Here is a 26535-nt window from a genome sequence, read left to right as displayed (position 1 = left end):
ACATTTAGTAACGATGTTTTCTTGATAGTCTATGGGTGAGGCAATAGAGATGGACTGAAAAAGCACAACTTGGTTATTGTTATTTCTTCTGCTAGGTTATCTACTGAAGGTTAGCTCTCTTCACGTCTGAGCGATTCAGCATATCTGAGAGGTTAAAATACTGTCACAAAGCAATCATGGTATCTTTCTCTCTAACGTACAGTCTACTAGGGCCCTTTGTTATTCCAAAACACAATAGTTCAAATTTAATATAGTGCCATCAAAACAGAAGACGTCAGATTATTCAAGCCATAGGCTTTTTCGAGAAACACATTTATTAAGTTGCCATGTTTGAATCTGTTTTAGGAACAGATTTTATCCAAATACAATTTTACATCGAGAAACTGAGAAGCATTTTAAAGTTGGTTTTGTTAATTTAATACATTGAATCGGTTTTAAGGTAAAGTTAACAGCTTTTTCTTCCTTTGGGGAGATAAGTGCCCTCCTCTTCAGTGACCCAATTATTGAATGAGACTTCTATGCTCTGTAAGTTTTAGTCAAGAATTGGCTAACAAGGTCACTTGGGGTGGGAGTGCAGAGGAATGCACTACACACATTTAATGAGTTCTACAAGAATTCCACCATCTTGGAAATTGTCACTCAGACTGTCAGCCAGGGGTGATTAAAGTCTGGCCTCTGGTCCCCAGGCCTTCCTTCCCAGAGACTTCTCAGAGAAAATGGTAGCTTTACTCATCACCAGATAGAAGAGACCCCGATCATTCAAAACCTGTAGTCATCTGCTTCATTCTGCTTCTGAGAAAGCACACTGGCCATCCATCAGTACCGCTGCTCTAAGGGAATAAAGCCTCTATTATCATCTTCACAAGTTATAAGCGGCTTCAGATTGCTAATTCATTAACACTTCCAAGAGCCCATGGCCAAGGTTGATACGAATAAACAGAAGCATTAAGATGCAGAGAATTGAGTCGGCATGTTCTGGATGTGCTGAGTCCAACAGGAAAAGAGCTGTGAAGAACCTTTCCTCAGTATAGATGCTACAAGAACTTGTGAATGAATGGAGAATTGTTTACCTTTCCTGGAAGTGTGGACGATTTTCACCTTACGTGCTAATTAACTTATTTAATAGTTTGTCTCTCCACCTTTGCTTTTTTATCTGGAAATGCTCACACTCAAGTTTTCCTTTATAACTTTTCATTGTTGCCCAGAGCTTGACATTTGGACATTTCATAATAATTCTTTTGTTTTATATTACTTGGATGAATAGTTTCTGACCAGTAATATTTAGGCATGAATTGTAGCACACTGTCTTTTCAATATGTCCAGTAAGTTTGTCTGTATATTCTGGTCTGCAACAAAATATCAGATGTGTTAGTTACTGATTTTTTTTTTATTCACTTCTGTTGTGGCTAAAAAATAATACTTTGTGTGACTTTGGTGACTTTACCATGTGCACTTGAAAGTTATGTGTATTTTGTAGTTAGGGATATAGTTTACTCACGTACACTATTATTGATTTTGCCTAAGTTCTTGTCATTTTCCTCAAACCCTAAGCTTCCCTCTTGTGATGATTGGAATATACTTGACCCAGGGAGTGGCACTATTTAGAGGTGTGACCTTCTTGGAGTAGCTGTGGCCTTGTTGGAGTAGGTGTGGTCTTGTTGGAGTAGGTGTGGTCTTGTTGGAGTAGGTGTGGTCTTGTTGGAGTAGGTGTGGTCTTGTTGGAGTGGGCGTGTCACTGTGGGTGTGCTTTAATACCCTAGTCCTCGCTGCCTGGAAGTGAGTATTCTGCTAGCAGCCTTCAGATGAAGATGTAGAACTCTCAGCTCTGCCTGCACCATGCCTGTCTGGATGCTGCCATGTTCCTGCCTTGATAATAGACTGACCCTCTGAACCTGTAAGCCAGCCCCAATTAAGTGTTGTTCCTTATAAGAGTTGCCTTGGTCATGGTGTCTGTTCATAGCAGTAAAACCCTAACTAAGACATCTCTGGTATTTCCTACTGTTTCTAAAGAACCATGATTAGAATCTTGGTTTCCAATGTTTATAGGCCCGTTCCCCTGGCTGCCCCAATATTTTCTGGGTTCCTCTTTTCTGAAGTAATGTACTCACACTTGTACTTAGAATTGCTGTGTTTCCCCCTCGTTCTGACTGCCAATTTCTTCATGTGGGAAACCATGAATTTTCTCTTGATGTTTTAATCATTCCAGAAAGCTTTTGTCCTTATGTTTCCAGATGGTTCCCACACCTTGGGGTATCCCATTTGTTCTTCTGGTGGGCAGAAGGAACAAAGGCTTTTAGGAGACTAAGGCATCCAAGTTTGTCTGAGAGTTGTCCTAAATTCCAATAACGGAGGAAGAGGAGGAGGAGGAAGAGGAGGAGGAGGAAGAGGAGGAGGAGGAGGAAGAAGAGGAGGAGGAGGAAAAGGAGGAGGAAGAGGAGGAGGAGGAGAAGGGGAGGAGGAAGAGGAGGAAGATGAGGAGGAAGAGGAGGAGAAGAGGAGGAGGAGGAAGAGGAGGAGGAGAAGAGGAAGAGGAGGAAGAGGAGGAGGAGAAGGGGAAGAGGAAGAAGAGGAGGAGGAGGAGAAGGGGAAGAGGAAGAGGAGGAAGAGGAGGAAGAGGAGGAGGAAGAAGAGGAGGAGGAGGAAAAGGAGGAGGAGGAAGAGGAGGAGGAGGAGGAGAAGGGGAAGAGGAAGAGGAAGAAGAGGAGGAGGAGGAGAAGGGGAAGAGGAAGAGGAGGAAGAGGAGGAAGAGGAGGAGGAAGAAGAGGAGGAGGAGGAGAAGGGGAAGAGGAAGAGGAGGAAGAGGAGGAAGAGGAGGAGGAAGAAGAGGAGGAGGAGGAAAAGGAGGAGGAGGAAGAGGAGGAGGAGGAGGAGAAGGGGAGGAGGAAGAGGAGGAAGATGAGGAGGAAGAGGAGGAGGAGAAGAGGAGGAGGAGGAAGAGGAGGAGGAGAAGAGGAGGAGGAGGAAGAGGAGGAGGAGGAAAAGGAGGAGGAGGAAGAGGAGGAGGAGGAGAAGGGGAGGAGGAAGAGGAGGAAGATGAGGAGGAAGAGGAGGAGGAGAAGAGGAGGAGGAAGAGGAGGAGGAGGAGAGGAAGAGGAGGAAGAGGAGGAGGAGGAAGAGGAGGAGGAGGAGAGGAAGAGGAGGAAGAGGAGGAGGAGAAGAGGAAGAGGAGGAAGAGGAGGAGGAGAAGGGGAAGAGGAAGAGGAAGAAGAGGAGGAGGAGGAGAAGGGGAAGAGGAAGAGGAGGAAGAGGAGGAAGAGGAGGAGGAAGAAGAGGAGGAGAAGAGGAAGAGGAGGAAGAGGAGGAGGAGAAGGGGAAGAGGAAGAGGAAGAAGAGGAGGAGGAGGAGAAGGGGAAGAGGAAGAGGAGGAAGAGGAGGAGGAAGAGGAGGAGGAGAAGAGGAGGAGGAGGAAGAGGAGGAGGAGGAAGAGGAAGAGGAGGAAGAGGAGGAGGAGAAGAGGAAGAGGAGGAAGAGGAGGAGGAGAAGGGGAAGAGGAAGAGGAGGAAGAGGAGGAAGAGGAGGAGGAAGAGGAGGAGGAAGAGGAAAAGGAGGAGGAGGAAGAGGAGGAAGAGGAGGAAGAGGAGGAGGAAGAGGAGGAGGAAGAGGAAAAGGAGGAGGAGGAAGAGGAGGAAGAAGAAGAGGAGGAAGAGGAAGAAGAAAGAGGAGGATGACGAGAAGGAAAAGAGAGGATGTGGGCAGGGTTTTTAGCTCTCATCCTTGGCTTGTTCTTCATGTCTGAGAAGTACTCTATAGTATTCCAACATGAAAATTCGCCTATTCATCCTTCTACAAAGATGAAGTCTGACCATCCTGTAGTCACAGTTCATCACCAGCTCGTTGGATTACTAGGCTAAACTCTTTAGCTTATGACATTAATGCTCTCCTTAGTCATCTCCAGAGGATGCTATGCTGGAATTCAGTAAATAACTGACTTAAACACTGCCATCACTCTGCAAAGCTTTTCAAATAACGGGCCCGATATGTATATTATGAAACAAAGTATTCAAAACAATAGGCAAAAATCAGAATTATATTGATTTGATATTTTAAAGTGTGATGTAAATGGTACAATAAAACAAAAAAGTCAATGTCCTGATAGTTGCAGTAAACAGAGTAGCAAGCCAAAGCATAGACTCACTGTAAGTTATACACATTCACATCTGCATTTAATTCATTAGAATAAAATTTAGATGTTTATGCTATTGGGATTAAACATTTGTCTTTTACAGCCTGATTGCCTTTTCTTTACTTGCTAAGCTGTAGAGCAGAATTTCCTAGTCACAGGAGCAGCACCCTGCTCTGTCAAGGGAAACACAAGACTACCCAATGACCTGGTCTTACGTAATCTGATATTGCATAAGCACAATTAAGGATGTGTAGCATTTGCACAGTGCAGTAGAAGCACAAAACAAGCAAAAAACCAAACCAAACCAAAACGGTCCCCTGAGTTTTCTTCTTTCTCGACTCGTTTTGGTTCTTGTCGTTTCCATGAACCAGTCACCACAGGAGTGAATATTAATAAAGCAACCCTTCCCTTTCAATCAAACGCTTCCATGCACGTTCCCTTCACGTCTAAGAATTAGGTAGCACAAACGTCTCTCAGCTTTGTTTCAGCAATGAAAAAATGAAGTGTTTTTTTTCCCTACAAATGAAACCAAGTAATCCAGTTTTAGACGAGGGATCCTTTGGGATAGATAGATAGATAGATAGATAGATAGATAGATAGATAGATAGATAGATAGCTAACAAATAAAAATGAAGTCTATTTCCCTTTAGCACTATTCTCTGACCCTAAGACCCTAAAGAAGCAAACCTCTCTGATTTCAGCTGCCCAGGTAATGTAAGGAGGAAAGCAGCTGTCTTCCCTGAAAGGCTTGGCAAGAAGGGCTGTTAGAAGTTTGGAATGTAGGGATATTGAACACGACGTGGCTGTTCTCCATACATCCAACAGACAACTAATGAGAACGTATGCGAATCCACAATCCTACGGCCTCAGTAGAAATGGCAAACCCTAGCTCAAGTTGTGGCAATCCCTAGCTCTTACATCCCTTCCCACCACTATATTAAACCCTTGAGATAATAAACGTATAAAGAGAAGAATATAGAGAAAAATCGGGTTCATTCTGGTCCAGGCTTCTATGTTTTCAGAACATTACCAACACTCCCTGCCCCCCCCCCCCCCCCGTTTTAGGCAATGGCCTGAAGCCTCCATGACCCTGAAGCAGGATTAACCTTTCCTTTCTATAAGTTGCATATCTTGGATATTTATTCTCCTGATGAGCATTACTCTGGTTGTGAAATTGCTATCATTAGCGCTCTTATTTGGATCAGTGCTCATGCAAGCAAGACTTGATGCCCCATTGACCTAAATGAAGTAAAGAAATTATTCTGGAGTCAACCATAGTATCCTGTAACTGGCTGTGTAAAGTAACCATTTGCTATCTCTCCGGGCCAGCAAGCCACCTGGAGGATATCAAATATAGTCCGCTTCCTCCGTAATGTTGACCTGTTGCTACATCTTCAAGTCAAAATAAAATGGGAGTGGGGGTGAACTCTGTGCAGTGTCAAAGAAAATGTCATCGTCCGTTTCACAGTGCACGGAAGTGGTAGACATTGGGAGGAGCAGGAGGAAGTCTTCAGTTCCCACCTCCTCTGTAAGGAGAGACCCTGCAGGAATCCTGACTCCCTGACATCACCCTGGAGTTCAATGCAGGCATACAGCAAGCATTCGATAGATAGTCGTGAATGAAGATGATTGTCTGAGAATTGGTTTTCTCGTTTTCCGTGTCAAAGGGGCACACTGTCAGATAGGTAGCTTAGAGCAGTCCTAGTCCTGTGAAGAAGCTGGCTCTGAGTACCGAAGCATTGTATTTGATGCCCCATCTTACTCCAGTAAGTCCTAGCTGTCAGTGCGGTTCTACGTAAACATTGGAGGCACTAAATCTTTCCACGCATCCAAACAGAAATGTGGAAGCACTTACGTACCCATCCTCAAATTTCTTCTTAATGTGGGTTTTTACACTCCTCTGAGGTGTTACTCGGAAAGTCACCAGTGTGTTGTAATGAATGAGTGCAGAAACCTACTAGGTCTCCGAGTGTTTACGCCCTCATCTGGACAGCTTTGCTCACCAAACGTCACCACCTCTGCGTCCACCCATTCCCTAGCCCCTGCCCACCCACCGTGTCATCCCCTTTCCTGTGTTGTAATGGTTTTCCAGAACATTCTCTTTGATTTGACAGTTGTGAGGGTGTGCCGAAGGCACTCATAGATCCAGGTGCTGCTGAGGCTAGCCCTGACTCTAGATGTGGGTCCAAGAACTCGCTTTATGGTTTTTTTCCCCCTCCGGATGTTACACATCACCACCAGACTGGGACGGATTTGTTCCCATTGAGAAAACCCTATGATATTTGTTATGGAAGTCTGATCTGATTGATACAAGCGGTTCCGAGCGTTGAAGTATTCTATTCCATGATCTCAGTAAGAGAAGCCACAGCATGAACGGCCTTTCTTTCTCTCCCCCTCTTTGTTTCCTTCCTTTCTTTCTGTATAAACATGGCTGGCTCTTGCCCGCCTTCAGCCCTCTGCTTGGCACAGTTGGTGCCATTAATGTGTTGAGAAACCCAGATGCTGTTTCCTGGTATTCAGGCGTAGCTGAGCCTCCACTGTCTTTCTCCTTCTCCTCTCCCGCTAAATCGATGGCTCGTGATTGCTTTCTTGTTGTTCTGCTCACGTTTATTTTCTCGGCCTGCACTTTTAGTTCATTAGGCAAGCACAGAGCACATGATAAATAGCCGCTGGGAAAAGAACATGTTAGGGAAAAGTACAACAAAGTGTTCACAGGAATGGTTGTCACAGAGCCATTTGTTCCGAGGCGAACAATTTAAGGGTCCTTTGTGCTATGGAAAAAAAGCATCTGTTGCAGGGAGAGCCTCAGGAAAGCACCATTCCTACCTGATATGGAGATGTTAACAGCAAGCAGAAAGAACGGATCCACTGTACGCTTGGCCAGAGTCCTGTCGTCCTCCTATACAATCCTGTAATGCCCCAAATGTGCTTCTCAGAGTGGCACTGGGTACAAGGTCCCTTTGCCTGAGGAATCCTCTTTGAAATAGGGGACGTCTAGCTTTGCCTGCCTATCACGTGGTTCATAACTTTCAGTGCACATTTGCTGTACTGAATTATGTAAGAAATGTGAATCTTTTTTTCTTTTTAAATCAAGCTAGTCAACGTGTTTCCTTAAACACTGGAGAAGCTGTCTTTTGACTCCCTCTCCCTCCCGCTTACATACTGAGATGGTCCACTTAATAATATGTTTCTCCCAGTTAAAGCGGGTTGTGCATGGGATTCTCAGAGAAACAGAGGCTCTCGAAACAAGGCCGCGAGGAACAGAAATGACTGATTTCTGGACTTCACTGCCAAAATGATTAAAGACACATCCTTGGGCTTCAGGAGACAGAAGCGCTAAGTCAGGAATACAAAAGGCTAAAGCGTGCACAAACGGGCATTTGCCTCTCATGGTGAGTGAAGCAAGGCATGGCGGAAGGGATTGTGTTAGATGTAAGACAGATTGTGACCATGGATCAAGGCCAGGAAGCAGGAACCCGGGGGAACCTTCCCAAATAGGATGGCGGCCACTTAGCTTTCTAGAATCATACTTGATTATTTGATTGGTTTCCCCCTCCCCTGCCAAGATCCATTTTAGTACCCCTGTCCATGATAATTTTTAAAAATAATCTTCTACTTTAAAATAAGTTTAGATTTACAAAAGTGATATTAATCTAACCCAAAATATCCTTTACTTCCTTCCCCAAGTTCCCCAGCAACGTCTTATGCAGCCATGATACATATGTTAAAATGGAAACTCACACTGACCCATTATTATTCACTGACCCATAGAATTCTTTCAAGCTTCTCCAGTTTCTTTCTCTTTCTTTCTCTCTCTCTCTCTCTCTCTCTCTCTCTCTCTCTCTCTCTCTTTCTTTCTTTCTTTTTTTCCTCTTTCCATTGAAATGGTTTCTATTCCAAAGTTTAGTCTAGCAATTTGTGGGCCTTTATATTTTGGTCTAGACTGCAGTATGGTGCAGTGCAGAGTCCTTCTTGCAAACCAGACTTAAGTTCAGTGCTGCGCAGAGTCCGTCCTGCAAACTGGAGTGTGTTCGGTTGTTTCCTGGCTTGCCCTGTCCGTGTTCCAGCTGTTGATGATTATTTCCACGCACGGAGCCAGTTCCAATTTTCAAGGTTGAAATCTCCAGTCCACACGGCTTGTCTCTAACACCTCCCCACCCACATCCCTGGGCTCTGTTTCTCCTGGTTCTCCGTGCCCTGTACTCTGAAGACCCCTTGCCTCGGACCAGATGAGCACTTTACATGGACAAGATCAATTGAAACGTTCACTTTTTACTCTTCCTGGGAACATGTAAGCGGCCCCTGTTGAGTCGGCCTGGCAGCCCTGTTAACGTTGGGTTTAATTTGTACCAGAGCATAAACAAAGCAGAAATGCTAATAATTTCCCAGAGTTTGAGATTAAGGAAAAAAAATTCTGTTTCTTCCAGTGCTTACCTTCTGAGGCCCTCACAATCCACTGGCCAAAAGGATCATTCTGAACAACGATTTGTACCTGACTCATCAGGTAAACTCTGTTTCAGTCTTTTCAGAGAATATTGGAATCCCACAAATAAAGGCCAGATGCATGGGATATTCCACAGAGGTTGGTCTCCTTAACTCTTTCCCTAGTTCTTTAAGATTTAAGAAATAACGTGATTCAAAAACCTGAAAAACCGTATCCCTAGGGCTAGAAACACGAGGATGTCGATACCATTAAACAGATTAACATCCAGGTTTTACTGAAAAAAATATTTTTAGTATTAAAATAAGCCTCAAATGTCTTACATTCGAAAAGTTCGGATAATAGTTCAGGAGCTCAAAACTCCCAGGGATCTGGTTTTGTAAGAACTGTTTTGTTTACGTCTCTCTGTCCCTTTGTGGATAAAAACCTTGTTTTCCCCCCATTTACTCCCAGCATTCTTTTCGGCATCCTTCTCCTACCTTTGTCTCTGCTTTTCAAACCATTCTTTCTTGCATCATTCTGAACCCATGTCTTTTCCCACCGAAACTGCTGGCTAGGCATTTTTCCTGCTGCCCCATCTACTCTGTTTCTTCACCAACGCCTGCTCGAAGGAAGTGCCGGGGCTAACGGGGCGGGGCATGTAACCATAGGGACCATCCAAGCCACCTGCATACCAAAACAACAAGCATGGAAAATGCATTGGCCTGATCCTTTCCATCCTTTCGCCAGCCTTCTCAACAGAAAGCAGACTGTGTCCCCACTCGGAGTCGGCGATTGATAGCGCGGGAACTCTGCCCTCTTCCTGTTTGTGCGCACCGGAAGGAGAAAAGTGGCGACTAGGCAGGGAAGGAAGGAAAGCATTTCTCGCCATTCCTCTTCAGGCAAAACGTTCCCATGCTGGTTGCCATCGTGTGGGACAACCTTGTCCTTTTAAAACTCTGCCGCACATTCTTCCATAGTTGGGAGATAAAGGAAGCGCCTCCTCAGATCTTGGAGCGTCTTCCATTCGTCTGGAGGTTGTTGGTCCTTAGGTGTACCGATTCCTGACATTGATCCGAATAATAGAGGATGCTTATGGGGGGGCATTCCCATTTCGACTTTTTAATTTTTATTCAGTCTTTCTATCTGAACTGTTACATACACTCCTTCATGTGCTAGAGTTTGGGGTTCAGGATCTGAAGCCATTTTAGGAACGGCTGGCTTTTAGATTGTAGGGTTGTGATGTAGAGTACTCAGACTGGAGATCCGTGAGGGTTATTGGACTGTAGACAGAGATTTTCTTTTTTTTAATGGAAAAAGCAGCCTGAATGGCTCAGTAGATAAAAAACTGATGTTTCCAAACCCGACAGGTTGTGTTCAGTCCCAGAGGACACATGGTGCACAGAGAGAACTGACTCCTATGACTTGTCTTCCAATCGCCACGTGTACACCATGGCATGTGCATGCCTCCCTACACACACACACACACACACACACACACACACACACACACACACACACATTAATCAACGAATTAATTAATTAAATGTTTAAAAAAGGTTTAAGGAAAAACTGGATCCTCCTATCAGCAGGAGAGATTAGAGAACTAATATTTAGTAAAAACCAAGTAAACGAGGATTGACTTATTTTACTGACGATTAAATTCCATGAATCTATCCCAATTTACACCTCTAGTCAAACTTGCCTGTGCCAGTAGCCTTTTTGTGCTGTTACGCTTCAGAAATGTCTGTCAGCCAAATTACGCTGACTTTTTAGTATCATCGAAAATGAGAAAGATAGACCTACCTTAAAGATCTGGAGTTGGGGACGAAGGAGATAGCTTAGCTGGTAAAGTGTTTGTTGTACAAACTCGAGGACCCCGACGTCTGTCTGGCAAAGACCAGATTTGATAGTGTGGCCCCTGCAGTCCAAGCGCTAGGGAGGCAGAGCCAAGCAGATTCCTAGAACTACCTGGCTGGCCAGCCAGTCCAGCTGAACCAGTGAGTTCCAGGTTCCATGAGAGACTCTGACTCCGAAAGTGAGGAGGAGGGTGATTGAAAAGGTGAACGGTTTACCCCTGACCTTGGCCTCTGGCCTCCACAAGCTCACAGGAAGACACGCAGCCACCCACATCATACACATGAATATAAACATGGAAAAGACCCGTAATCGCTCGCACGCACCGAATAGTAATTGTTCTCTGTGCTGACAAGATAAGCCGAGGGGAATTGATCAGTCACTCCCGAGTAACTTGGAATACCAGTTGAAATGGATTTTGACATTAGTTTCATGCTCCAATCATATTTTGGATGTTTATTTAGAAAGTTGCTTTTTCTCCTATGCCCTCAGCAGTGCGCTAAGCACAGTATGACACCATACCTGCTCTGACTGGACTTAGGCTCTAAGCAAGGCAGGTGTTAGGTCATTGGTTCATCAGTCACACGGTTGCAGAGTGGTCAGAGGAGAAAGATCCTTAAGTTCCTGGGACCTTGTGGGCCCCAGGCTAGGTTAACCTAAGCTTGTAGTGTTGTGGAATTGTTAAACTGGGGTTAAAGCTTTTTCTTCATTCTGTGCATATTTTCACACAGTCATCTAGACAATATTTCTCTAAGTTTGCACAAGTTATCCTCCTTACAAAGGACTGAGCTCAACATCCCCAATGGAGGAGTTAGGGGAAAGACTGAAGAAGTTGAAGGGGATTGCAATCCCACAGGAAGAACAGTATCAACTAACCGGACCCCCACCCCCCCCAGAGTGCCCCAGGACTAAACCACCAACCAGTGAGTATACAAGGATGGACCCCTGGCTCCAGCTGCCTATGTAACAGAGGATAGCCTTGTCCCGCATCAGTGGGAGGAGAGGCCCTTGGTCCTGTGGAAGCTTGGTGCCCCATCGTAGGGGGATGCTACGGTGGGGAGGCAGGAGTAGGTGGGTGGGTGGGGGAGCATCCTCACAGAAGCAAGAGGAGGGGGATGGGATAGGGGGTTTGAGGAGGGGAAACTGGGAAGGGGGATACCATTTGAAATGTAAAGAAATAAAATAACCAATAAAAAGAAATTAACTACGAAGGCTGTGTAAAGGTATCCAAGGCAGATATCTCCCTAGTTCCCCGTGCAGATTTTGCACAGCGGAGGAGCTCCAGGGCTTACTCTGTGTTGGGAAACAGATCCCACAACGACTCCTCCCTCTTCTGAAACCCAAGAGATGACGCTTCTCATGGTAACAAGAAGCAAGCTTCTCCAAGCTCCTGCCATGGGTCCACAACAGAACAGTTACACAAATCACCCCGTGCCTGTACCCCAAGCTTTTATCGTACCTACTCTCAGGTCATTCTTCCTCCTGGGAGAGTGTTATTTCTTATTTTCAGAATGAATAGAGGAAAATGATTGGCTGCAAAGGACTTCCCTGAGGCAGCATACCATAGAACAACCTTGTAAGAAGCTTGTGGAAACCAGCATTCTTGGGCGCTAATCATTCACCAAACAGTGAAGCACTCAGTTTAGTATTGGGCTTAAATGGCTTGAAATAACGAATCCACCACGAGGATCAGTGCAAGAAGAAATGTGATGGAAACGTACTACAGTCAAGTGGAAAAAAACAGCTCAACCAAAACTCAGACGTGTGCTATGAAGTTCAGCCGACAGCGCTTCTCAACCTCAAAGGAGAGAAATTTGCTTTTAGGCTGACACATGAGGAAAAAAGGCTTGGGGGGAAATCGGAGGTACAATGAGACCCTAAGAGCAGAAACAGCTTGGGTCTCGTGCATCCTTCAGAAATAAAGGGAAGGAGGGAGCCCACACTTCCAGGCAACCGAAAGGAACTAGAGAAGGGAATGGAGACATCGTGAACTCTCTGGAAGGACAACTTGTTGGGGGTGCTTGCATTTGACAGGGTGGTAATTCTGCGACCATAATTACCCTTCACATTTCAGGCACTTATACAAACCACTGAAGTGTCTCTCTCGATTTTATGGAGACCTATTGTGAGCCCGATGCCCCATAATTCACTTTACCTCCACTTATCTGCTCATAATACGCTGCTTCCTGTAGGGAAGGGACTATTGAATTTTCAAATAGCACAGAAAAAAATTACACATTTCAGCTGAAAACATTTTTTTTAACCAACTGTCAAAAATCCATTATTGGGAAATCAATTCTTCCCCTGATTTCTTACAACAGATTAGAGAGACTTAGCAAGTGGCTTTCGGGGAGTGGGCAGGTACGAGGTGTTTTCTTATTTTTAGACTGGGCCTTCCTCCAGCGTCTTTATTGTGCCTCCTTTTGACTTCTCAGAACACAGGCTTCATCTAGCTTAGATCAGCTCTTCCTACATCTCCACAATTGTATGTTCCCAGAAAAAACAAATGTTTTTATCTTTTTAGCATAAAACATGGCACCTTGGTTATCCAATACTAAGTTGTCAACACTGACACAGCAATGCTAACTGGAACCAGAGGGTTGTATAGTTATATGGTGTGTGTGTGTGTGTGTGTGTGTGTGTGTGTGTGTGTGTGTGTGTGTGTTGTAATGTGTATGCAATATGTGTGTGTGTGTATGTGGTATATATGGTATGTGGTATATGTGTGTGTGATGTGTAATGTGTGTGCATGTGGTGTGTGTGTGTGGTGTAATGTATATGTGATATGTGTGTATGTGTGTGGTGTAATGTGTATGTGATATGTGTGTGTGGTGTAATGTGTATGTGATATGTGTGTGTGTATGTGGTATATATGGTATGTGGTATATGTGTGTGTGATGTGTAATGTGTGTGTATGTGGTATATCTGTGTGTGTGTGTTGTAATGTATATGTGATATGTGTGTGTGTGGTGTAATGTGTATGTGATATGTGTGTGTGGTGTAATGTATATGTGATATGTGTGTGTGGTGTAATGTATATGTGACATGTGTGTGTGGTGTAATGTGTATGTGATATGTGTGTGTGTGGTGTAATGTATATGTGATGTGTGTGTGTGGTGTAATGTATATGTGATGTGTGTGTGGCGTAATGTGTATGTGATATGTGTGTGTGTGGTGTAATGTGTATGTGATATGTGTGTGTGTGTGTGTGTGGTGTAATGTGTATGTGATATGTGTGTGTGTGATGTGTATGTGCTGTGTGTGTGTGTATGGTATATATGGAATGTGGTATATGTGTGTGTGATGTGTAATGTGTGTGTATGTGGTGTGTATGTGTGTGTGATGTATATGTGATATATGTGTGTGTGTGATATGTGTGTGTATATGTGTGGTGTGTGTGTGATGTGTATGTAATGTGTATGTGATGTGTGTGTTTGTATGTGTGATATGTGTGTGTGGTATGTGTGTGTGGTATGCGTGTATGATATGTGTGTGATATGTGTGTGGTATATGTTGTATATGTGTGTGTGTGTGTGGTATTTGTGGTATATGTGGTGTGTGTGTGTGTGTGTATACAATAAAGACTAAGAGGCCATAGATTTAAGAGGGAATAAAGAGCAGACATTGGAAGGGTTGGAGGAGGAAAATGGAGTGGAGAGATGATGTAATTGTATTTTAAACGAAAACATAACAGGTATCACATTCTTAGGCTTCAAAAAGTTTGTCTTCCCAGTGATCAATATGTTCGGCATCTTTTGGCAAGTTTATGTGCTGTTCATAGTACGATACACCCATCACAGAGTGAGTAATTAAAAAAATAACCCTTCACCCCAAAACTAGGAACAGCAAGTTTTGACAGTGTGGAAGCCCCGGGGTTTTCACATGTTTCTTGTAGAGACGTTTAATGTCATAGTCAAGCAGGAAAGGGTTTGACATTTCCTTAGGAAGGTGTGTCTATACCCTGCATGACCCAACAGTACTTTCTAAGTAGCTTTCTTTAGAGACGAGGAAAACTTGTATTTACATTTAAAAACTGTCTATAATATTTAAGTAGCATATTAATAGTTGCCTCAAACTGAAGACACACCAGTTTTTTGGCAGCGAGTGAATGAAACGGTTCAGCCAGCTACCGTTAATCCAAATGCTGGAATATTACTCAGTAGGAAATAAGAACAGACTCCATGGAGGAATACCCAGTGCATTCTGGGTAAGCGACATAAGCCAATCTAAAAATGTGGCCCCTGGCTTCAGAGTTTACACAGCAGTTTTTAAAAGAAAGAACGGTCCCGACAAAAGTCAAGTCAGTGGTTTTGGGAATAGATGGATGTCACAGACAAGACAAGAGTATGGTCACCAGAAACAGCACAAAAGGAATCACCTAAATTACCGGTTACTTATAAAGCAAAGAGAGTAGAAAACTATATCCCATGAGCCCTGTGTGCACGCTGAGGTGCTGCCGGAAAAAACACCTAGCAGTTACCACCGCATATAACGCATGTTTGTCTCGTAGATATTAATTTTCATCCTAGGTCAGCTATTTTGGGTAATAGAGAAGGTTTCTAAGGGATGGGTTGAGCTGAGTTAAAAATAGGATGTTGCCTAGATCTAGTCAAGGGATTAGGGATTATTTGGGGTTTAAAATTCCATCTCACCAGAAAGACCTGGTAGAGCTCACTAAATTCTCACCTTTAGGGTTGCCGTTGACATGGGCTGCCCTAGACTTATTTTTAGCACCCATCCTTTTTTATGCGCTTTTTTTTTGTTTCCTTTATCACAATTTTTCCCCCCAGTGTAATCCATCGAGATTTGCACACGGTTTGGCAATGGTTTCTTCTCCCTAGGGCAATTTGTTTTCCCGTGTATTCAGTATGTACGGACAGGTCATACGTACCGAAGCAGCTACAGGTGTCAGGAACCGAGAAAACGAGTTCTCATATGTTGCAAACTTCTAATGAATTGGAAATATGTATCCACCTCCTCTGGTTGAATGTAGAGTCGGATGAGCAAAAATCAGAAAGTGAAAAAAAGGGGAGGGAGGTCACTGTCTTAGTTTGGGTTTTACTGCTGTGAACAGACACCATGACCAATGTGAGTTTTATAAAGGACAACGTTTAATTGGGGCTGGCTTACAGGTTCAGAGGTTCAGTCCATTATCATCAAGGCAGGCATGGGGCTGGAGGAGCTGAGAGTTCTACATCTTCATCTGGAGGCTGTTAGCATCGTCACACTGGCTTCCAGAGAGCTAGGATAAGGGTCTTAATGCCCATGCCCACAGTACACCTATTCCAACATGGCCACGCCCACTCCTATAAGGCCACGCCCACTCCTACAAGGGCATACCTTCTAATAGTGCCACTCCCTGGGTTGAACATATAGAAACCATCCCAGGCTCTGTATCCCGAATCCCTCAAGAGACTTGAGACCCCAATGGAGTGGGGAGTCCTGGTGGGGCGGGGTGAGAGAGGATGGGGACATCATCTTGGAGACCAGGGTCAGGGGTGGCGTGGGGGGCTGAGGGGTGACATGAGGAACTGTCAGAGGGTAGACAAGGTGGGGGATAACAACTGGACTGTAAAAAGAAAAGATTAAAGATAATAATAATTGTTGTGGTTTGTCCTGAAGTTATCTGTATTTTGATGCTAATTCCACTGCCCCAAGGACAGCTGCCTAGTCAGTACTCAGGAATCAGGTGCAACTTCTCCCCCATTGAATCTGTAAAATACAGGTGAGGGGCAGATACAGGATAGAAGGAGGCCTGTCATTGGAGGAGAAGGAAGGATAGGAGGGAGAGAAGTTTGAAGGAAGAGGAGGAGACTGGAATAGAGAGGAGAAGAGACAGGAAGGAGAGAGAGAGAGAAGCCGTGGCAGGACAATGGAGGCTGACGTTAAGATTCTGTTCTGCGTATTTACAGGTTGTTATTAATGTTCTTAAGGGATGGATGGTACTGGGCTTTGTATGTTTAGGTGGGCAATTATATCCTATCAATTGGGTCAAAGATTACTGTGTTGTGTGTTCTTTTATGTGAGGGTTTGAGTGTAGGAAAGTGTGCAGCAGCAGGAGACACTGGGCCGCCGTGGAGTTGGGATGTGTTTCCGCAGAAATATCTAGCAGATACCTTGGGGCACCACAGTGCGGACCCAGCAAGGTAAAAGACAACAATACATTTTTTTTCATTTTTATATTTTTACAACAACAAATAATAATAAAATACAAGTTTAAAAAAGTGTTATTCTCGTGAATAGCATTGATAACCCTAATGAGGAAACCAAGCTCCTCTCATGTTTCCTCTCACCTGGGGATTCCGGATTGTATGTAGGTCATCTGTGTGCTTAGGGCATGGCGCGAAGGAAATATTTAGGGAAGAAAGAGGTCTGATGGGATGGGGATCCAAATGGGAGGGGAGGCTCAATGTGTGCTGTGGACTTACTCGAAGAATAATTTAAAGGAAAGAAGGTATGTATTTCTTCTTTCGGTTTAAAAAAAAAAACCTTTTCATACTTAAACCCAGTCTGGCTACAAGGACAGATTAAAAGACACTGCCTTCTTTCCCTGCCGGCTCTATTTGCCTGTCTCACACAAATATATTTGCCCCAGGACTGCGGGAACACTCTGGAAGGACTCTGCTCAGACAGACGCCTGGTCCCATTACTATTGCTGCGGCCGACTGGAAGCCTCAGTTCCCAGATCTATAAAATTCAGAGAGTGACTATGTTCTTATTAACTATGTTCTTTTTAAATCCTCGATTATTAGAGACAAACCCAGGCTTGGCGCGCGGTAGCCAAGTACTGTGCCACCAAGCAGTCTGCCCAGCCTTTTCTCCAAAAGTTTCTTTAAAAAAACAAAAAGATGAAGTGTTTCCAAGTTGTCAGGTACTCCTCAAAGTTGCAATCCTCCTGCCTCAGTCTCCCGAATAGCTGAGATTACAAGTGTCTGCTATCATGTCCAGCTAGGACATCTTTTGAAAAAAATTTTTCATATATGTTGATGAAAATTCCTCCCAACTTCTTCCCTATCCACTCATCTTCAAGTTCCTCTCCAGGAAAACACACACACACACACACACACACACACACACACACACACACACACACACACCAAAGAAACACCCCACAAAAACAAAAATCAAAATAAACAAAGGACCAATAAGAGAAAACCAAAACAAAGCAAAAAACAAACAAACAAACAAACAAACAAACAACAAACAAAACACCTCCACCAAAAAAATCCCATTGGGTTTGTTCTGTGTTAGCCACTAGCCCTGGTTATGGGACCCGCCCTGGAGTATGGTTGGTGTACCTGGTGATAAGCCACTGGGGAGAAACTGATTTTTCCCTTTACCAGAGGGTGTCGACCTTAGTTAACTTCTTAGGTAGGGGTGGCACCTCATGTCCACGTTCTCTTTTCAGTGCTTCGACCCTGTCTGGCTTGAACCTGTGCCCGTGTCACCACAAGACTCTGAGTTTGTGTGTCCATCAGCCTTGTTGTGTCTGGAACATACTGGTTCCTTATAGTCATCCATCACCTCTGGCTTTTACTCTCTTTCTGCCTCTTCTTCCACATAGATTCTTGAGCCTTGCTCAGGGTTGGGAAGGCAGTGGTTGACGAAGACATCCTATTTAGGACCGAGACCTGCTAGAATTTTATAGTCTTCCTTGGAGTGATTATCACTGACTGCCTGGGGTCCTGGATCTGAGATAGCTCAATCTCTCTGTGTTAGGAGAATGCTTCCTGATAAGTTACCCCTAAGCACAAGGTACAAGAATGGGGTCCCTTATGCCTGATGCTCGTCTCCTCTGGACTAGGCAAACTCTAGGGTCTTTCTAGTCTTAGCATCCCACCAGACTAGGATGGATTGTCTTCTTGCTGTAGATGGGAGGCCTTTGCCCTCAAAGTAGGTCAGCCATTACAGCAGGTAGATTGCTGTTTACATGTACTGAGCGGCTGTTTGAAGCACCCTAAGAAACTTAAACATCACAGATTCTCCGTAGGACGGACAAAAATCAGGAAAGCATTTCGCGAAGGGGAAGGGAAAATAATAGAGAATGAAATCCGACTAAAAACTCAAGAGCTGATATTAACGTGGCATTATGTTCTATCGTCCGGGTCGGTCTTTCCACTCCATACCCCCAGATCCTTTCAAGCAGTCAAGGAGTCACAGTGACCGACCTGCTGACACCGGCGTGAAACCCCGGCGTTTAAAATGAAAAATTCCTCCTGAAAACATCTGGTGGAATCCTGAGATTTCTGCTTAGGCTTCCGTGAAGAGGGAGATGCTTTTGCAGGCTCCCTGAGTCAGACTTTAGCAGGGCAATCAAAATGATTGTTCTATTTAAAATTCACAGCAGAAGCGATCACTTGAAGGAGCCACAAAAGACATGACTCCTCTCACAGAAAGGCATTCAGAGTCTGGATGCCACCCACAGTCTTCTCAGATGGAAATTACTGGAAGCAGGGTAAACAGATCAGCACAGCTAAATTAGGGCAAAGGGAACGCTCACGGGGTCTAAAACTAAACCTAGTTTCAGGGCTGGAATGGTATTTTGGCTTTTATATTTTACATGGAGATTATGTAAAAGTACTGATGGCTGTGAAGAAATTTATAAGGCATGCTTATAAATAATATATTTCTGGAAGCTGTTTTCGAGCTCTTCTGCGAGTCGGATTTAAAAACCCGTGCTATAATAATGTTTATTCTATTTGCATATTCAAAAATTCATCCATTCAAACTCATCAGGGCTATTTCTACCGCCCAAATACTTTGAAACGTTCACCCCAATGATTTCTGTCTTCCTACTCTCTTTTCTTAAATATAGTTACTCTTCAAAAAAAAAAAACTTTTTATTTTTTTTTTACAGACTTAAGAGTTTTAACAAGGAGAAATTAAACCAGAATTAAATGTAACCTCTTGCCTGAACAGCTAAACTATCAAAGTAAAGACACTTGTTCATTTAGATACAGAAACAAGTTTAGATGTAGTAAATAAACAAGCTTGGCCATTGCCTCAAGAGAGTTTCCAGGCCAGTGGACAGGAAAGAGAAACCTTAAAGGCAGAAACAGGGAAACCCTTGCGTTGTGGGGCTGGGCAGAGTTCTAGAAAGGAGAGGTTCAAAGATTGACCCGGAGGTCAGCAGGGAAGCCTCCTCATTGAGCAGAGTAGTGACCAGGATGTGTGTGGGCAGAGACTGTCTTGGGCTGGGACGAAATGCTCAAAGACATAGAAGCAAGGCTCAGATATGACAAGTGGCTAGAAAAATGCTGTTTTCTCTCAGAGAAGAAAATTCCCCTGAAGCATCGGAGTACACAGAAAGAGACTTGCCTCAGTAGTGGAGAAGAGGTAGGCCTGGAGACCAACACTGCTTGCCTAGACGGTCTTAAAAACCAATAGTAAATAGGATAAAACTGATTCCAAATCACTTAACCGGGCCCCAGAACAAAGGCTCGGAGTAGCCAAATAGCTAGCTAGTCTTGGTATTATAATACAAACATCCATACGCAGCACCCGGTCGGACAAAATGGACAATGTCTGGGATCCGCTCTGAAGCATTCAGTATAGGCTAACACCAGTGCGAGGAGAAAATCCTGTGAAGCCAAAGTAACCCACAGCTAAAAGATGGATGAGAACAGACTAACAGGGCAGGAGATCGTTGCAGTTCTGTGGCCTATGTTCAAAGCTGGACGAAATGTCGAACATGTGACTAGAAACGCAACAAACAAAAAAAGACCCGGTCAGACATCAGAGGTAAAAATTAAATGAAATATCACAGAGAAAAAACATATGTATATATGATACATATGACATATACATAAATATATAACATTTAATTTATATAAGATATAGATTTTATATATTTCTAAACATATATAATATGCTTATATAATGTTTTATGTAGCAGAATTGATAGCACATTAAGTGTTTCAGAAGGTCAGTGAACTTGGAGGCATAACCGATGTCTAAAATGAGACAAAGGGTAAGAGGCCAGACAGTAAGAAGAACAGGGCAACCAGCATGGCATCTTGGAACGACCTCGTCTGTGCTAGAGTACATGGAGGAAAATGGAGGCTGCAAAACTTATAGTCGGGGAATAATAGACAAAGGCTTTCCCACTCAAGAAAACTTTAACCCATCGAGAAAGTCAAGAACCCCGGGGTTGGACCACTTGCTCCATCGTGTCAGAAGCTCCGGGTTCTACTCCCAGCAACGAAAGCAAAACGCTGATTCCCGTGAACGGCTCCCATTACACCGGGCTGTAACCTAGCGGGATGGGAGCTGAGAAGGGAGGGTCACACTTGTAGGACTAACTTGGGCTTCATTCATAACAAGACACTGTCTGGCAAACAGCAAACAAACAACAGCCAAGAAACCGCTACGGCCCTCAGAACCAGGAATGTGAAGAACACTGCACCGACACCTGACACAGACAGTAAACATCAGTGATCATGAGAGAACTTTCACAAGTAAAAGGAAAACAAGCACTAAATGCCAAGGAACAGGGACAGGGATGATATCCGATATCTTGTCCAAAACAACACCACTGGAAACAAAACAAAGCAACCTTTTAAAGGACCCACTGGCAGCAATCCACCATCTGTCTAGAATTCTGTACCCAATGAAGGCATCTTTCAACAAAATGCAACATGAAGCCTTGTCCAACATTGATAGGTGGGAGGGGTTTAAAACAGGTCATCTTGCATTTGTAGAAGGAGTCGCAGGAGTCCCTCAGGCACACACGAAGAACACCGCTTGGAATCTGCTTCTACACAAAGGCAAGAAGTCCCGCTGTCAGACTCAAACATCTCCCGGGAATTTTACTATATAAAAAGCACAGAGGTAGGATACAGAGTTGTAAGGTATGTGGAAGCAGACTGAGTAAGAACTGAGTAAAAACCAAGGGAGGAGAAATGAAAATCAAGGACGACGAGGTTCTTATGCTGCGTGAGAAACGGTACAAATAGCTCTTAAGTTAGTTTCCTCTGAGTTAAAGAGGAATATTATAAACCCCAGGGAGTTTACTAAAACGAGAAAACAAGTTTATCCAAAAGAAGTCAGAAAAAGAAAAGGACAGACAAAAAGGACACACAATAAAAAAGAAAACAATGAGATATTTAAAGTTTGCTGTAATAATAATAGTCGCATGGTGTGCAAATGATCTAAACAAGTCAAACTAAAGGCAGAGTTATTATTTTGAATAGAAAGACATAGATAAGAGACCTATCAAATTGAAAGGCACAAGTAAATCAGAGAGGAAAATGATAGGCATGGTCTGTCACAATCACACTAAGTAGATTTCAGAGCTAAGGATCTTATTCAAAGATAAATAAATTGTAGCAACAACCCCAAACGTGTTGCTGGTGTTATCTAAACGAAGCAGCCTATCCAGAACACAGTTTGGAAGTTCTTTCTGCAGTTGCTGAGTGAGCCAGTCTTCTCTCCTCTTGACATCTATTCATGGGAAGTGTGTGTGTGTGTGTCCACAGAAAGGCTTACATAGAAAGATTCCTAAAAGGTGAATCTGTAACAGCCCCAAACCCGAATCCACCCTCGTGTTCACGAGTCACTGAGCAAACGGTGTCAGACGCATCCGATAGAATACTAGTTGGCAATAAATGAAATAAACTTGACGCATGTCGTTCCGTGAGTGACTGAGAACAGTCAATCGGTTTAAATAAACGGCAGAACGAGATGCACTCTTATAATCCTATTTGCATACAAGCCTCGGAAATGGAAATGAGTGCGCGGTGACAAAGAGCAAACCACTGGTTGCCTGGTAACCAGTAGCAACAGGGGAGGCAGGAAAGGAGGGGGTGATGACCAAGAACCCCAGTTTAACTTAGGGGAGTACTGTGCAGACCATCATCTTGACTGGGTAATGGATTCCTGGTCACACAGAGCCTACGCACAGACAGCGTAGACCATGACATAAAACTATTTACTTTAGAGCACGAAGTTCCCCATGTATCAATTGAAACTCAGTAAACCTGTCAATGCATGGGAAACAGTAGAGTGCAGATAAGGTATCTTCTTGGGGTAATTAGGATGCGGATAAGCCAGGTTCTCTCTGCCTTGCAAATTGAGCATCCCCATCTCATTCTATCAGCAGAACAGCCAACTTGATAACTGTCTCAGACACAAAGCACATGCTACCTAAGGCTCTCACCGGCTTTGTGTTTCCTGGCTGTAGTAGTCAAAAAATACTGTTGGGCCAGCTTTCAGGATCTCTCTGTACGATTTTAATCTTTTTCAAAATTGAAATTGACAACCTCGCCCAAATTTCCTAAACCACCCAAGTGGTTTTTTTTTTTTTTATGGCACGTTTGCAAATGTCCACAGTTTGTAAGACCCTCAGGCATATCTATCTGGCTTGCTGTTTTTTTTTTCTCTGTACAGATGCAGGGGTGGTGGAGAAGAGGGACCTGCTTTGGGGTGATGCAAGAAGCAGGACTCGAACTCGCGTCTGATGGCACCAAGAGTGAACAGTTCAGCCTTTCAGAATCTGTGGGGCTTCAGGGTCGAGGCCAATTAATCAGTATTTGCTAAGTTCAGACTTGATGGCACAGATATTCTGATGTGGTTTTCTGTTTTAATATCCATTGATTTATGGTCATCAAAATGAATACTCTGGTAGCATTCTGATTACCTCTGCTTCTTATATGAGCGAGCTTTTTGTTTTGTTTTGTTTTAATGGAAAGAGGCACAGAAGGAATGAGAAGGTCATCTGCCCTGTGTCTTCTGGTTCCGCCATTTCTGCTCTTGTATCTAGGAGGACATGGCCCATTTACTTCCATTGAAGAAAACACGAACAAGGACGAACTCTTCTGTTCTTATCTGTTTTCCCTCTCTTCTGGATTTCTCATCTCACTGGTTCTTTATCCGTCACCATGCATGTGTTTACTACATAACCGGCAACAGCTTTTCTCGGGTTCCTGGGAATATTCACATCTTCTTAAAGGGACTTGACACATAAGCCATGCATGAAGGCTAAAGGGAGAGAGAGAATTCGTGTAAAGTTGAAAGGAGGGGAGATGGGCACACAGATCAGTCAGAACGGATAGGGACATCATGACCCCTATAGCCAATAAAAGGATATGAGTCTTGTTATGATTGCACACACAGGATAACCAAGTCTTCTCAACCCAACGCTTCCAATTCCTGTCCAACATGAAACCGCACGACACATTTCTTTGAAAGAAGGGTCCCATTCTGTAGCTCAGATTAGCTTCAGTTCAAGGAAATCCTCCTGCCCCAGTTCCCCTAGGGTTGTGCTTATAGATGTGTGCCACTCTGCACAGGCCTTACGTGCTCTTCGTGTAGGCTTTGCAGAACTTCTCGTGATCAGTATGAGCTGCACTGGAAGGAAAGGCCGGTCAGGCGAGGACATCACAGAATCTGCAGTCACTGGAGCATCGTGTGAGAGGTGGACCTCCAGTTCAGAGTCGAAAGAACTACGGGTCTTATTGGAACAGGGTGAGGCCCACCACTTCCATTTCCCCCCAAATTCATGGGTGACATTCCTGTCTGTGGACTTTTGTAGGCAAAACTTGGTCAGACAAACGCTTATTTTGTTGCTAACAAAACCCCCAAATTCTAGATCTTCTCTTTATTAACTAGGAGTCCTGGGTAGAGCCCATTGGTCTCTTCAGATCTCATATAAAATAAGAATAATAGTACATGGTTTTTTTTTTTTTTTTTTTGGTCTTTTTTTCGGAGCTGGGGACCGAACCCAGGGCCTTGTGCTTCCTAGGCAAGCGCTCTACCACTGAGCTAAATCCCCAGCCCCCAGTACATGGTTTTTTATGAACTAATAAAATAGCACACACAAAGTGATAGGTACAGAATAGATGATTAACTAATATTAGTTTATTTTCCCAAACACACATTTCTTCTTAATCTGAGCCTGAACTAGAATGTGCCACTCACTTAATTCCTAATCCGAATATCAACAACTGTACATATTCAAGTTTGTAAACAAATATGTCACATGCCTCACTCTGGGACCAGCTGCCAGTCCCAGAAGGCTTTTTGCCATCTGACGGTTGAGGCATGAGTGAACACTGACATAGTTAGTCATGAGACAAGACCTGTACATGGAAGACTTTGAAACCTGGAGTCAAACTGTGGCTCGGAGCCCACGCCTGCCACCAACGTTGTATCCCGTCTGCTAAAGTAAAAACATCTCTTTAGAAATGAACCAGGAGCCGCAGACCATCTCTGCTTCTAGGCAAGCATTTAGGGTAAACCCCAACCCATTTAAAAACCTATCTAGCCTTAGTCCTGAGCCTCTTACTTCTATATTTACCCAAAGGACATGTCCTGCAAGCTGTCCCGACAGTGTAGGATTTAAGCACTAGTCCTGCACACTTAGGCAATGCAAAAGGACGTCTCTTCACAACAAGAACCACAAGCAGCAATACTGAGGTGCAGCCCAGCTGCTCAGATGCACGCTCACAGCTCAGCCCTAGGAGCCTTGTGAAAATCCGTCTTCTTCTTCACCACAGTCCAAAGCCAAAGAGGCTATGCGCACACTCCAACCAGGCCCCTTCCAGACAGAAGGGCGTCCTACGGTTGTTACACACATACCCCAAACCTGCCGTTGCATCATAATCCACGTGCCGGGGAAAGGTCTCACCAGCCCTTAGCATGACACCACAAAGCACGAGGGGAGGCGCACCAAGCGTGATCACGTGTCAAAAGAAGTACAAAGGCACAGCATTAAATTATTAGTTAATTATTTTTAATCAAAATCGCACACGTTTTTAGAAGGCTGGAGTGCTCACTGCCCTACGGTAAGACTGGAGAGCTTGCAGGGACAGCGGCCTCTTCCATCAAAGGCAGCCTCCTTCAAATCTCTCCTCTGCTGCCATCCTAAAGAACCTTCGGCTCGATTTTACCAGCGTAAGGATGAATCACTGCTGATCCAAGTCACACGTTATAATCCTATCTTATTCTCTGAATTATTTTGTTCCTAAATTATCACGTCGTTTTTGGAGAACGCAGTTTACTTATAGTCTACATTTACCCCTAAGATTATTATACATCCGCTAACAGCCAGCATTTCCAGCGTCACCTGTCCATATTACCTGTCACGTGACTGTGCTCGTCATTATGCCCCTGGAGCCCTTCCCCTAGGTGCTGCTCGGGCCATCAAGTTAACTGGTTCAAGTTGGACACACACTCATCTGGATCTGGCCCGTGTTTTGTCTTACTATACTTTTTTTGAGTGGTGGTTAACTCGTTTTTAATGGCAAAATAAGATAAATTACAAAGGGCCTGTGTGTGTGTGTGTGTGTGTGTGTGTGTGTGTGTGTTTACCAATGATTTCATTTACGATTTAGAAACATCCAGAAATAGAAGATTAACAGATTTAGAACCATCCAGAAATAGAAGATTAACAACTTATACATTCGTGGTAATGGCAGTAACTGATCATTCTCACAAATGGCAAAGTATAAACAGCCTGATCAAACAGTCTAAAAATGGTACTCTGAGGATGAAAGACCAAGAGGCTGGGAGAAGCTTTAAAACTTTCCACTCCCCACCCCCGCCCCCTTGAGCTCCATAGCGTCTCTGATGGCCGATTGTCATCTGATTTTAGAAATTCACTATAATTGAATACTACATATAATTAGCAAGGAAAATCAATTCAATGACCATGGAAAACGAAATGAGCTATACACTCTCGGGGAACATTTATAAAGCCCTCTCTGCTGGGTTTAGTTACTGCTTTCTGTTCGAAACAGCAGCACAGAAGCATTTAAAACCGCCTGTAATTGGGGTCAGTGTTTGGTCAGACACCCCACCCCCAGAATGATCTTAAGCCCAACAGCATATGTCGGGCCGTACTCTTCTGTTAAAATAAAACTTTGGCTTCAACAGGCGTGCCTCTAACTTTCCCATTAAATAAAGTTAATGAGTTTCTTTTTGCTGAAGTGCGATAAAGGTGTGAGTCCCAGAAATGGAAGTCTCGCTATATCAAAGTCTGTGTCTAAAAGCGATGCTCTTGGAAGGAGACAACGGGTATGTTAATTCCAATGCCCCTTTTGAAAGCAAAAATAAAAAGTTCACCAGGGAAAGGCAAGAGATGAAGCTCGAGTTTCTCACCTAGAGACGTGCATTAAAAAAAATATTCAGTCACAAA

General features: G+C 43.9%; 1 protein-coding gene and 1 long non-coding RNA gene across 9 annotated transcripts in view; one reads left to right on the top strand and one right to left on the bottom strand.

The window, feature by feature from the left end:
* The window catches only part of LOC120098901 (uncharacterized), a 120146-nt gene that overhangs the window by 43706 nt on the left and 49905 nt on the right, over window positions 1–26535 (top strand). For 2 of the 6 annotated variants that reach the window (XR_015645748.1, XR_015645747.1), the window contains exon 3: window positions 8551–8627. The exons of the other annotated variants lie outside the window; for them this stretch is intronic. This is a non-coding gene — a long non-coding RNA (uncharacterized LOC120098901). The remainder of the gene's footprint in view (window positions 1–8550; window positions 8628–26535) is intronic. 6 annotated transcript variants of the gene reach the window in all.
* Window positions 1–26535, bottom strand: part of Phyhipl (phytanoyl-CoA 2-hydroxylase interacting protein-like) — a 130235-nt gene that overhangs the window by 85323 nt on the left and 18377 nt on the right. The gene's annotated exons all lie outside the window — the stretch shown is intronic.

This window comes from Rattus norvegicus, chromosome 20 (assembly GCF_021556685.1).
Source record: "Rattus norvegicus strain SHRSP/BbbUtx chromosome 20, alternate assembly SHRSP_T2T, whole genome shotgun sequence".
In the NCBI taxonomy this organism is placed as follows: Eukaryota; Metazoa; Chordata; class Mammalia; order Rodentia; family Muridae; genus Rattus; species Rattus norvegicus.
This window is presented reverse-complemented; position numbering and strand designations above follow the sequence as displayed.